The 13,391-nt window shown below is 43.0% G+C and overlaps 1 protein-coding gene across 2 annotated transcripts in view; it reads left to right on the top strand.

Annotated features, from left to right (window-relative positions):
• The window catches only part of Hs3st4 (heparan sulfate-glucosamine 3-sulfotransferase 4), a 250,812-nt gene that overhangs the window by 169,693 nt on the left and 67,728 nt on the right, over window positions 1-13,391 (top strand). The window contains exon 1 of one of the 2 annotated variants that reach the window (XM_029567789.1): window positions 5,746-5,769. The exons of the other annotated variant lie outside the window; for it this stretch is intronic. The gene's annotated coding sequence lies outside the window, so the exon portion shown is untranslated. Of the gene's footprint in view, window positions 1-5,745; window positions 5,770-13,391 lie in introns of those variants that run through there. 2 annotated transcript variants of the gene reach the window in all.

Here is a 13,391-nt window from a genome sequence, read left to right as displayed (position 1 = left end):
TCTTTCTTTTAAGTCTGATTAAATTATTTCCACAGACGACTTCGCCAGATGACTGCTTGCTGTCACAAAGAGCACTAATGAATTAGCCGTGCACATCTGTGGGAACCACATCGTCTTTCTCTAACAAGAGAACATTCATTACCCAGCACGTTCTCATTGCTGAACGATGTGATTTTGGCTTAAAGTGCAACGTTAGGTCACTGTAAATAACATTCAGCCTCACCCATTTCCAAATCTCCACATCTTTTTTCTTCAAGATCTCCTTGACCTCCGCCCACCATCATGGTGACCTGCCAGGATCAGGGAACAATCAGGACCAGGAGGACTGAAGTAAGAGCCCTGGCCAGATACTTTAGAACTTGATATATTTTTAACTGTATTGCTTGTTCAAAATTCAAGCAAGACATAAATGAAAGAAAACCTGGCTTAACTGGTCTATTCAGGCAAGAGTTTATTGGCTTAGGAATATGGGAAGCATGAAAAGAACAAATCATTCTAGCTTCAAGAAGCTGGACTCAGGGGCTCAAATATTGTCATCAGGACTTGTTTCTCAGGCAGCAGGCCCCAATCTTAGCCAGAGAACTATTGGCAACTGATAACTGCTGGGTGAGCGAGAGCTGATCTCCTTTAAGAGAGAGACTCTAGATAGACTGACTAGATTTCACTGAGGGACACCTAGGCATACAAACTTGACTAGATAGGCCTTAACATATATGACAGAATGTGTGAAATCCAGTCAAGGGGGGGTGCATGGGAGAGTTCGGATGGGGGAGGGGGTATGAAGATGATTAAGATGTATTATATGAAGTGCACAAAAAATTCAATGAAAATAAACATCCAAATAAAAGACCCTCTTTGTTAGTTTGACAATTAGCTAATCAGCACCCCCTACACCCACAGAGAGACAATTAAAGCACTATTAAGGTAAACTTTCTGGAAACAATGGACTTAAATAGATCTTAGGGCAAGCATTAGGTGCCCTACTGTAACTCAAGAAACTGGTGAAGGCTGGAGAGTGGCACATCTGTTAAAGGTTCAGGTTCACAACCAACAAGACAAGAGGCTGGGGAATGATCCGAACGGCTGAGTGGGGCGGTGCCTGCACATTCTGATTTAGAGTCTGTTGTGAGCAAAAGGCAAACGCCTCTTCACAAGAAAGCAGCGCCGCTCAGCTTCCAGTGTTGTCCTGCTGTCCAGATCTTCTACTGTTCAAGGAGATGATGGACATCTTGACTTTCAGAGTAAGCTCAGTTTTCAAATGTAGACTATTATTGGTGACCAGAAGGAAAATAGCTTGTGATATCTTAACGTTGAGGAAGGTGTTTGAGGTGTGGAAGGTGGAAGGGAAGGCAGACTACATGTGGGGCAGACGTTGGCAAGGACCCAGAGGCAGGGCTGAGCCTCAAGCACGAAAGCCAGGTGGGGGGGCTATGTATGGCCTAAAAGAGAGAGAAGACGCAGTGTGCCTAGTACCAGATATAGGGGAGATGTGACACAGACATAGATGACAAACAGGATCCATACCTAGGGAGCTTTTGGCAAAGGATGTAGTTAGGGCAGGGAAAGCCCGAGAGCTTTCCTGGTGTAGGGGTATCTTCTTATCCATCTGGCTATTTGTACCATGTGGACTAAAAAAGTTAATTTGAGATTGAATTAAAAATAGTGCAAAATAATGGTGGACAGCTTCGTAGACTAAGCAACAAGGCGGGAGATTCAGAGAGAGGGAACCGCCCACTTACTGAGGACTTTGACTTTTGAAATTCTGCACATTAATCTAGTCACAAAGACCAAAATAAGTAAGAAGTTACTCATACTCATTACAGACTTTTCTGGCAGAAGCCAGAAAAATTAGAGATCAGGTGCTCATACCTTGCACAAGCTTCTTAGTTGTGTCAGAGGAGCCCAACAAAACAGTAGATCCATTATCTACACATACATCTTACCAAAATAAGTATCTGCCCATTTAGATGGAATGATAGCGGTTTAGAGGGGATGTTTGTGCTTTTTCTTCTCGAAAATAGGTTAGGCAACAGCTGAAACGGATGCATGATGCTTGAAGTCTGTGTATCTTCCCATTGGGTAGGACAAGTAATATCATTAAGGAGAGAGTGGTCTCCTCTGTGAGCTCCACAGTGGACACAAGACACAAAACAGACTCACAATAGGAGAGTTGCTCTGCAAGGAAACTGCTTACAAGGTGGACACCTGGTGTGGAGTCGAGGCTTGAGCGTGTTGAGCACTTAAGAACAACGCAAGGGGAAGATGCACATCTTCTGACCCTGAACTCCTAAAAGGAGGCGGCGGGAAAGACATACAAACATTGCAGTGAACGGTCCCCTTGACAGCAGGAACATTATTACTGCACTGTTTGCCGTTAAGCCATACCATTTGAAGACGTGTCCGCAAAAGACATTATTATGGGTGCGCGTAGATTCATCTCTTCCTTCTGCAACGTCTTTCTTTCCGTGTCCTCTCCTTCCTTTCATTTCTCTTTCCTTCTTATTCATTGAACGTGTGCAAACAGATCTGGGTGGCTTCCCCCAGGCACTTGTCCCTCGGGTAAGAGAAACTCATTACCAGCTGATGCGGTGTTGTGACACAGTAAAGGCTAAACAGAATGACCTGCAGAGCATGTGCAGTGCCGAGTGCCTCCTGCCTAACACTGCAGAACTCCAAATGATTGCCTGCTTCTCACCTAGATGAAGAGCTCACTCAGGTCTGTGACCAAAGGAAGGGCATCCCTTTGCAGTCTGGGACTTCAGAGGCACTTGTTCTTTAGACATCAGGGATATGTCTGGAATGAATTCCTGTAGGAATTTTATGTAGTAAACATCATCAGCGGGATCTGTACCATGGACCAGGGATGCAGACAGATAAAGACACATTAACTCAGCAGTTTGGTCAGATTCGGGGATCCATGAAAGAACATGGGTTTGCAGGCAGAGGGGTTGAAGCAACACTTAATTAGCTGCACTGATGGCCCAGAGAAGTGACCTGTCCCTCATGGTCTCCATAAGGACACTTTCAAACTCCCCCAAATAAGCACACAAAGATGAACACTTCTTGCTTTCTGTGCAAACATTATTTTCAAAGTAACCCAGACCTGCTTCCAGCTAGCTTGTTGCTAAACACTTCCTAAAGAGTAGTTCTGAACTGAACCTGATTAACCACCCTTCCATTCAATGCCCAATTCTGATTACTAGCACAATGCAATTATTCATCTGTCACTTCTATCCTCTTTGTTCCTGTCTCATGAACATAGTTTGAAGTCGAAAATATTTAGGTGCAACTTCTTCCTGCCGTGAATTGGGTTTGTAACCATATACATGTCCTCCCACCTCACTGATTCTCAGTTGCAGCCCCAGGAAAATGGGCAGATGAACTTGCCATCCCGTGACTGAGGTGACAGCTAAATACAATCAAGAAACGTGGTTGCTGGTACTAACCAGCAACCAGACAGGTTCAGTTTTCTTTGCTTAAGATATCATCTAAAAGGAGATGGGGTGCCTTTCATGTTCTCACATGTGAACCATGAGCCATATACTACTTGAATGTACAGGGTCGGAAATCTCCTCTAAGTCACTGGCATGTATACCAGACTTTATCCTTCACGTAGTTCGCATTAAATAAGCACTTAACTGGGGCAGCTGCTGTTCTGTTCTGTCCACAAAGATTAACTCCACCTCCTAAGGAGGCACAACGGTAGTCTCTGCACCTGAAGTGCCCTCTGCTGTAAGGTGCACCATTATTCAGTTTGATTATAGCATCAGTTGTGTAGTTCATCCTGACTTCAGAGAGACTGGTAAATTAAAAGTGGACCTTAAGATCAATAAATCACACAGCTATTCTGGCTTTGCTTTGTGCAGTCAGATATTGGAGCTCATGGAATTCAGGGATTCTGTGTAACTAGTTCATGCTCCTAGCCAGAGCTTGAGACAGAATTTGATCCCAGGCCACATGACTTCAAAGCCCATGCTTCTAATCACCTCATTAAACCCCTCTGCATCAACCGATGTGCAAAGATTTCAGGTAGAATTATCTCTAACATCAACATGCCTTTTGGGGTTCAAGTGGTGCATTTGATGCTGTTCATCTTTGAGGTCATAGAAGGAAAATAAGAATAAGTGCAAAACCATGAAAAACATATTGTCAAAAGTCATGTCTGGCTGGATGTGGTGACACACACTTTCAATCCCAGCACTTGAGAGGGAAAGGCAGTGGATCTCTGTGAGTTCAAGGCCAGCCTGGTCTACATAGTGAGTGTGAGTTCCAGGCCAATTGAGGCTGCAGGGAAACCCTGTCTCAATCAAAAAGACCAAAAAAATAAAAGTCATGTCTAATGCATGAGTTATAATTTAGCATTTGAGATTTGAGGTGTTGCTTTGTTCTCTGGAAGTCAAACACTTTTAATATTTAGATGGATTTATTTGGCTTTTGCATGTTTAACTTTTGTGTGTGATTTCAAGGGGCTATTGTATGTAAAAGTTGCTTCTTGATAAATTGTTTACAAAAATGATCCCAATTCTCCACTCCTGCCAGGAGCCATACATACCCTTTGCAATGGGGTGCGGCAGCCTGTTCCATCAGGAAATGGAATCTATTTTTCTGCCTGCTGAAGCAGGGCTGTGATGTGTCGTGTTTTAACCAAATGAGCTTGCTAGTTCTGAGTCTGTGGTCCAAGCAGACTTCTGAGATTTGACCTTCTTTTGGAACCCTGCTCCTCCTTGAGAGTAAATCGGAGGAAGCCTGCTAGGAAGGATGGGTTACAATGGCACAAAGCTGAGTACTCTGAGCTGAAACCTCCATAGATAGCCAGCTCCCAGCTGTCCTGCTAGCTGATGCCTGAACAAGCCCAACTGAAATCAGAGCCCAGATAATACAACTCAAGCCTAGTCAACCCAGACACTCATAACAAGTGGTAATTGTTTAAAGTCACAAAGTTTTCATACTGTTCGTTATGCAGCAATAACTAACTGATATATCTTCTATCTTATAGCGTTGGCAACCAGATAGAATGAGATAGCTCTTGTCAAATGTATAAAATTATTGGGTGACCATTCACCTTGGAAGGATGCTTTACATTCAGTTTTTCACAGAAAACATTCCTTATTGAAACAACTCCATTTTTTGTATATCCAGTTTCTATAGCAACCTGATACTTCTTGTTCCCTGCTCTGGTCTTCTGATCATATCACTTTGCAGTTAGTCAACATGATGTTGGAATCTTGGTTGTTATGGTAACCTGAGACCATTTTTTTAAAAAATCTATTCCATTGACATTGTTTTTGAGGAGACCTATGATTTAGTCTTGTACTCTTCTGGAAAAACTTGTGGTACAGAGCAAAAAGCATTTCAGTAAACGTTCCTCTGGGGAGAAATTCTTCATTAAAGCCTCCTTCCAGAAACCTCAGACATTCTGTGCTTTTATGGATTTTTCCTATTTAAATGCCTCCCAGAATTTTGGTGAATTGCAAAGTGTGTTTTAAAAGTCCTAAAAGAGTCTGAATTGCTAATAGAAAACATGTGTAGCCGAATTATCATTTATTATGCATGAAGCCTCACAGGCAGCCTGGCACAGAGCTCCACAAAGCCTGGAGTTAAGGTTCTTTGTGATGTATAGGGGAGCTGTGTGGAACAGCCCACTGAAGACTCATCCATAGGAGGAGGTAACGGATGGAGAAAGGGGGCCAGCCTAGAGGACCGCAGGGAGGGGCTGCCGGAGAAGTCCACAGGGGACTCAAACCTACACGACAGGCGGGGAGCCAGGAGGTGAGGAATTTAAACCCATAGCAGACTCCAGAGGGAAAGAAAGTATTTCTGTTCTTAGAAAATTCTCAATTTGTGAAAGGCCCAGGGCACTTGCATGTTTGAGACTTTTATTCCTCTTTAAAAATCATGAACTCTGGAGCGTTTGTCACTTTGTTCATTGCTGTAACCAAATACCTGACAGGAAGCAACTTAAGGGAGGAACAATTTATTTTGGCTCACGGACTGAGGGCACACAATCCATCACGGTGGAGACGGCCAGGCAGCAGGCGGCTTCTCAGTGGCAGGAGTGTGCGGCCACTGCGTGTTACATCTTGTGCCAGAAGTAATGCAAGACCTGAACCCCAACTGGGATGCAACATGAAAGGCCAACACCCAGCAACCCACTTTCCTCAGCAAGGCCTTACCTCCTAAAGGTTCCACAGTCTCTCAGAACTGTGTCACCAGCTGAGGACCAAGTGTTCAAACCCCTGAACTTGTGGAGAAACATTTCACATTCAAATCATAATAGGTGTCTATAATCTGTTTACATCTGATGCTTTTTCTAGGCATGATGCAATATAACCATACATACCACATGATAATTGGAAGATTATTTATAAATGTGTTCATTAGTCATAATCCAAAGCATGGCTCAGGTGTAAAGCTGTGGGATGCACCAGAGCTGGGTCCATAAGAAGGTCAGTAGGGGCAAGAAGCTTATTCTCTTCAGGTCCAAACATCTTTGGAGCTTCTACCATAGGCCTTCATTTGCTTCACCCTGCCTATATCCTGGAAAATACTTGTCCATCTTTGAATCATGTGAATATCATTTGAATATGTAATCTCTCTTGGAACATTTGTCAGAAAGCTAATTGGGGCAGCTGGGAATATATGACTTCATCAAACGGCTCTCCATCTTCTAAAGGAGTCCCATCTTGGTAGCTATGGAGTTTAAGGGAGTAGAAGGAAAAACTATCAAGTACGAAAGCAAGAGCTGTTTGATAATATGAGCAGAGTAGAAACCTCAGCACCAGAAAATTTGCCCTTGAGAAAAGGATGTGTCATCGCTGGTGTTTGACTTTGAGCAAGTACCTTTCCTCTCTCAGACTGTGTCTTAGCTTTTATAGAACATGTGGATGATCTCTTTTGTAGGACTATTCTAGGTCAGATGAGCCAGAATTCTAGACAAGGAGTGTCTGGCTTTTAAGATGAGAAAGCCATTCTAGAGGAGGCCATGCCCCATTGTCTACCTGCCATGTTGAAAGCTAATATGTTGGTGGTTACTATGGTATGGGCCATGGGGCACCAGCATTAATAACAGCCATGAAACTAGTGGTCTCTAGAGATCTGTTTTGTGTAGAGATATCTGCAAGATAATGGTCTTAGTCTTAGTAATGAAGGTGGCAAGCTGGAGCTATAAGTTCAGTGGTAATGCAATTATCTAGTGTGTGCAAAGTCTTGGGTCCCATGCCTGGCACTGTAGAAACAAACAGACCTAGAAAATTAAGGTGGCATCTGTGTATCCAGAAAGCAGTAGCAACTCATTTTTGTGCCTGAGAGGCAGCGTTTTACACTAGTTACAAACATTACAACTTATCTCATAAGCTGAAATGATTTATTATGTGACAAGATGCAGAAGAGAGTCCAGTAAATAGTAAACCTATCACCATCCTTACTATTGTACTCATTTAATTGTCCAAGAGTTCACTCTTCCTGACCCTGTGCTGTGCATGTCATGATTTCATGCAAACTTCTCCATAATCATGAGATGGAATGCTGTCCAAACTCACAGAGAGATTGGGTCTGATGTCAGTGCTGAGCATGAAAACTGTATAGTCAAAATTTCTGTTAAAATTCCTTTGACTCTCTAATGTGCATTTTTAACATCTACGTTGTCCTTAAGGTGTCATACACACACACTCTAGGCTTCTGTGCCTTTCTCTGATGTTCTGTCACAGAGTTTATGGTTTGAAGGTTGTGGTATGTCTTGGTTACTTTTCCTGATGCTGTGATAAAATACCCTGATGAAAGCATCTTAAGGAACGGTTTATTTTAGCTCACAGATTGAGGTTACTGAGCAACAGGAGCTTGAGGCAGCTAGTCACATTGCATTTGCAATCAAGAAACAGATAGAAAACCTTTTTAAAAAGGATATAATTTATTATTTTAAATTATATGTATGTGTGTGACTGTGTGTGGCTATGTGCACATGAGTGCAGGTGCCTGAAAAGGCCAGAGGTGTTAGAATCCCCTAGGGCTAAAGTCACGGGCAGTTATGAACCACCTGACTTAAGCCCTGGGAACACAACTAGGGTCCCCTGCAAGAACAGTATGTACTCTTAGCCACTGAGCCATCTCTTCGGTCTCAAGATGAGTGAATTGTGGGTCTGGAGAGAGATGGCTCAGAGGTTAAGAGCACTAACTGCTCTTGCAGAGGACCTGGATTCGATCCCAGCACCCACATGGTGACTTACAACCATCTTCTGACCTCCGAGGGCATTGCATGACATGGGTGCACTTAAATGCGTGCAGGCAATACACTCGTACACTTTTAAAAAATGAAAAAGATTAGCAAATTGTATACTCGGCTCCCTTTCTCCATTTTGTACAGCCCAGGGTATGGTGTCACTTACAGTGGGGGAGTCTGCCACCTTAATTAGCCTAATGAAGTTAATCCCCTACAGGCAAGTCCAGAGGTCCGTCTCCCAGGTGATTCTAGATCTCATCATTTTCTCAATTGATTGACCATCACAGGTGCTAACCATATAGATTTGAATTTGGTTTCTACAGGATGTCATTTATGTTACCCTTGGGCTGATATTTTATTGCATTAGTCCTTGTTATTTTCTCCACATCTGGGATTGCTACAGGACTAAACAAGACAAGATGTAACTATGTTTAAACTTCAACATACTACTTAATTACGAAATCACAGAAACTGGCCAAGAAGCCTTGTTTGTAACATTACTGTCCTACATTGCTCATTATTTACTGTTTCCAATTCTGATTATTTTAGTGATCCCTTTTCTATGTTCCAGTTCTCACACTAAGGATCCTTCAGATGTATGATATAGCATGGAGCTCCTATGTCATTGTCTGCTCTCTAAATATAGAAAACCTTAGTTTCCCACAACTTCTAGAAAGATTATGCCCATGCCCCACCCATGAAAATTCTTCTAAAATTTTTTATCAGGCACAGAGGCTTGACTAATTCTCCCTCCCCGCCACTGACCCAGTAAGTTCTTTTCTGGTTTTGTAGCTGGAAAAGATTAATACTTCTGTAGCTTCTTTGCAAGTCAAGTCACTGTGTCATGTTCAGGACAATTTGAGCTGGCAGACATATGTCAGAGTTTGAGGATGCTTTTGATTTTGTTTTTAAAAAATACTTTGTTAGTTCTTTGAGAATGTCATACAATGTAATTTGATCATATTCACCCCCAACTCCTCTCCTTAATTCCCCCCAGATCCACCTCCATCTCCATATCCCCACCTACTTTATATATTCTTTTTAAAAATATTTTAAAATTTATTTTTATTTTATGAGTGTTTTGCCTGTATGTATGTAGTAAGTGCACTACATGTATGCAGTGCCAGCGGAGTCCAGAAGAGGGCATTGGATTCCACTGGAATTGAAGTTACAGATGTTTGTTAGCCTCCAGGTGGGTGCTACAGTCAAACCTGAGTCCTCTGTGAAAGCAGCCGGTGGTCTTAACCACTGAGCCATCTCTCTAGCTTCCTCCTCTTTTTTCTTTAAACTTAATAACCCATCAACTGGGTGTATTCTTCTGTGTGTAAAGTCATCCACTGGAGCGTGGTCAGTTTACCAAGAGCCAACCCTTAACAAAACCTGACCCACCCACAGAAGTCATCAACGGTTCATGGCTCCTCAGTTAGGGGTAGGGGCTCATAAATCCTTTTCCACCCATGCTAGAATGTTGACCTGCCTGACCTTGTGCCACCGTTATACAGGCAACCATAGGAGCTGTGAGTTCATGAGTGCAGCAGTCTCGTCATATCCGGAAGACGCTGATTTACCCGGGTACTTCCTGACCTCTGCCTCTTACAGTCTTCCCATATCCTCTTCCATGATGGCCCCTGAGCCTTGGAGAGGGCTGTGATATAGCTGTTCCATTGTGGCTGAGCACACCACTTATTCTCTGCACTTTGACCAGTTGTGAGTCTCTGCATTAACTACCACGCACTCTATCTGAAACTGCTCTGATAAGGTCCGAGAGCTGCACCAATCCATCGGTAGAGAGATATGAATTTAGAGGGCAGTTTGATACTATATCCATTTAGCAATATAATGGTAGTTGGTTAACCCCATAACATTCATGCTACTGTTGCACCCATGGGCGTATCTTGCCGTGCCAGTCATTATTGCAGTTCACAGGGTTCACCTACTGTCGATGACATTTTCCCTCCAGCAGCCTGCACAGCACCTTCCAGTATTGTGAAGCTAGCCAGCAGGGAGGAAGCTCCCTGGTCAGTTCTGATTCGGTGTTTGATTTCTCTGTGTCCTGTGACAAAAGTATGTGATATCTTCAATGATAGAATCACCATCAAATTCTGATGGGCAACGAAGAGAAATGACAGTAGTCTGTATTGTTTTGGGAGTCCCAGGGAAACCCTTGACCAACAACTCCAGAGAAGTTAACCTACACTTGGAACTGGGCTTTTTATTTGGCAAACTATGGCTTCTGGGATTCACATAATCCCCAGCAACAGTGCATGATGGTTCCCCATTTACCACATCCTCACCAGTATTTGGTGCCTTTTGTTTCCTTTCTTTCTCTCTCTCTCTCTCTCTCTCTCTCTCTCTCTCTTTTGTCTTTTGAGACAGGCTCCCCCTGAAGCCCCAGCTGGCCTGGAACCCACTATGTAGACCAGGTTGGCTTTGAACTATGTATTTTATTTAATTAGTTATTTTTTATTTAGTTGTTTATTTATTTGGTTTGGTTTTTAAATAAATTTTTAATTGAATTTTTATGTATTTCGTTAATAAAATCATCTTTATACCCCCTTCCCCTTTGGCACCATCCTGTAGCCCCTCCACAGGAGTTCAGACTGTATTTGTATTAAGGCCTATTATATAAAGTTAGTATCCGGAGATGTCCCTCAGTATAAGTCGTCCACTGGGGTTTAGTCAGCATATCTAGAGTCTCTCCCTTCAAGAAGATCAGCTCTTCCTCACCCAGCAGTAATCAGCTGCCAATAATTCTTCAAGTAAGGCTGGGGCCCGCTGTTCATTTCCAGAGTTCTGTGCTGGGTTTTTGTCTGCCTAAGTTTGCATGGATCTTGTGTGTGCTGACACCATTGCTGTAGGTTTGTATGAGAAGGGTCCCAGGCACCTGTAGAACAATTTCTGTACCATCATGCACCTCCTCCCTGATTCTTACAGTCTTTCTGCCCCCTCTTTGGCAGTAGTCCCTGAGCCCTGGGTGGGTGGACCTCACTATAGGAGTCCTGTCCATGGACCTACACTCTGCCAACTCTTGTTCTCTGTGTTTTGGCCATTTGTGGCCTTTGTGTTCCCGAGTCTCTGTTGCATGAAGGAGCTTCATTGATGAGAATTGAAAGATGCATTAGTGCTTTCTTCATCCCTTGTTCTATTGCTGTGTGTCTTAGGTGTGAAGGTTGCATCTTGGATGTGTCATTTAGGCTTGGGCAACTCACAGAGAATCTGTAATAATATGTCTGTTGAAAAAGAAGCTACTTTGATGGGTGGTGACTGGGATACTTGTCTGTAAATTTAAGGATCCGTATTCTGCACAGAGTAAGAAATTACATTTGTCTAGGGATATGAGAGCCTTGGGGTTTTCTCTAAGATCTGTGACCTCTCTGGCTGTGTGTATTTGGCTAGGTTTACAGTACCAGACATCAGTTTCCTCCCATTGAGTGTGCTTTAAGTCTAATTAGGCAGCTGTTGATTAACCCCAAGATAAAAATGCCACCACTGCACCAATGTCATTTGCTGTGCTGCTCAATTATGTGGTTTTCCAGGCCTCGAAGCTGGGGTTGGACCATCTACTGATGTTCTCCCTTCTCCCTTAGCAGCTGGCCCAGTGCTCTCCAGAGCTATGAGAGCTGCCTTCAGGGGAGGGGGCTTCCAGGTCAGTTCCAGGTCCATTGCTCCAAATCCTGTGTCTGAAGTATATCCTATCTTCAGCAATAGGGTCTTACCTTCAAGTTCTGGGAGGCGATCAAGGACTATGGCAATAGCCTGTGTAATTTGGGAGTCTCTTGGACTACCCTGGCCAACAACTCAAGCTTCAGCTATACTCACAGACTCACGTAGAGATGTATGTGTAATTTTTCAGTAGATTTCTGAACTAATACAATTCCCTCTTATTTTTTTAAATACTAGCTAGGTACTGTTTATCTCCCCTCTCTCTCTCTCCCATCTTATCCTTGCTCCCCACCCTCCCCATTTAAAGTGTCCCCATTTCTCCCTTGATAGTTTCTGTCTGCTGTGGTTCCACCTCTCTTGAGCTCTTTCTTCCCCTTTATTCCCTAGTTCTTTGTGTAGCCCTCCCTCCCCCCTCCCCTTGTAAGGCCCCCTTTTTAATATGTAAAATACATCTTTGGTTTTCTTAATCTTAGCCATTTAGACTGGGGTAATAATGAAATCTCAGGCTAGTTTTAATTTAAAGGATAGTGAACACTTTTAAAAATGTTTCTTAGCTACTTACATTTCTTCTGAGAACTCTCTGTTCTGTTCCAGGGCCCCCCTTTTAATGGTTTTTTCTTCTTGGTTTACTCTTTTTTAGATCCTTATATATTCTAGATATGAGTCCTTGTCAGATGTACATCCAGGTGGCAAGGGTTATTTCTTTCTGCAGCTTCCTCTTCCGTAGCTCAGCAATTTCCTTGGCAGTACAGAAGATTTGTAATTTCATAAAATCCTACTTGTTGATTGTTGGTCTTATTTCCTGGGAGACCAGAGTCTTATTCAGAAAAATCCTTCCTTTAGGCCATATCCTAAACTGTCCTCCTTATTCTTCTAGAACTTTCTGAGTTTCAGGTCTAACATAGAGATCTTTGAGGCATTTGGAATTTATTTGTGCGTAGGCAAGAGAAGGATCTAGTGTCACTATTCTACATGTAGAAACTGTTTTCCAATTCCACTTTTTAAAGATGCTGTTTTTTTCTCTAATGTATGTTTTCAACATCTTTGTCAAAAGTCAGGTGGCTGGAGGTAAATATTATGGCTCTGTACTATTGTTGTGCCTCATCCACTGGACCCCAAAAGACCACCGAGGACCCCACACACCAAAATGCAAAAGCAAAAGTTTATGGTTTATACGGGCTTAAGCTCGGGCTCTCAGACCTCACCAACTCAATGGGTCCATGCTGAGAGCCCAGAGTAAGGGAGAGTGGAGCCTTTTATAGGTTTTAGACAAAGGGGGGGGGTACCAAAGATACATTTTGGTTGGTTCAAGGAGCCCGTGAGTGCCAACATAGTTTTAAAGTGATTGGATGTATAAGATGCAGCCCTGGAAGTTTCTTATTGGTAGGTGGTATTCTCAGGGCTGTGGAATGTGCTGACTGTTACCTGTGGGGCCAGGAGTCTCCATTTTTACCTTATAGCGAGGTTTTTATGCTTGGGCTTGCTTAATCTATAGTTTCCTGGAAGAGGGGTG

Source organism: Nannospalax galili, unplaced genomic scaffold, assembly GCF_000622305.1.
Source record: "Nannospalax galili isolate Female #2095 unplaced genomic scaffold, S.galili_v1.0 scaffold411, whole genome shotgun sequence".
NCBI lineage: Eukaryota > Metazoa > Chordata > Mammalia > Rodentia > Spalacidae > Nannospalax > Nannospalax galili.
Note: the sequence above shows the minus strand (reverse complement) of the source record. Positions and strands in the feature narration are given on the sequence as shown.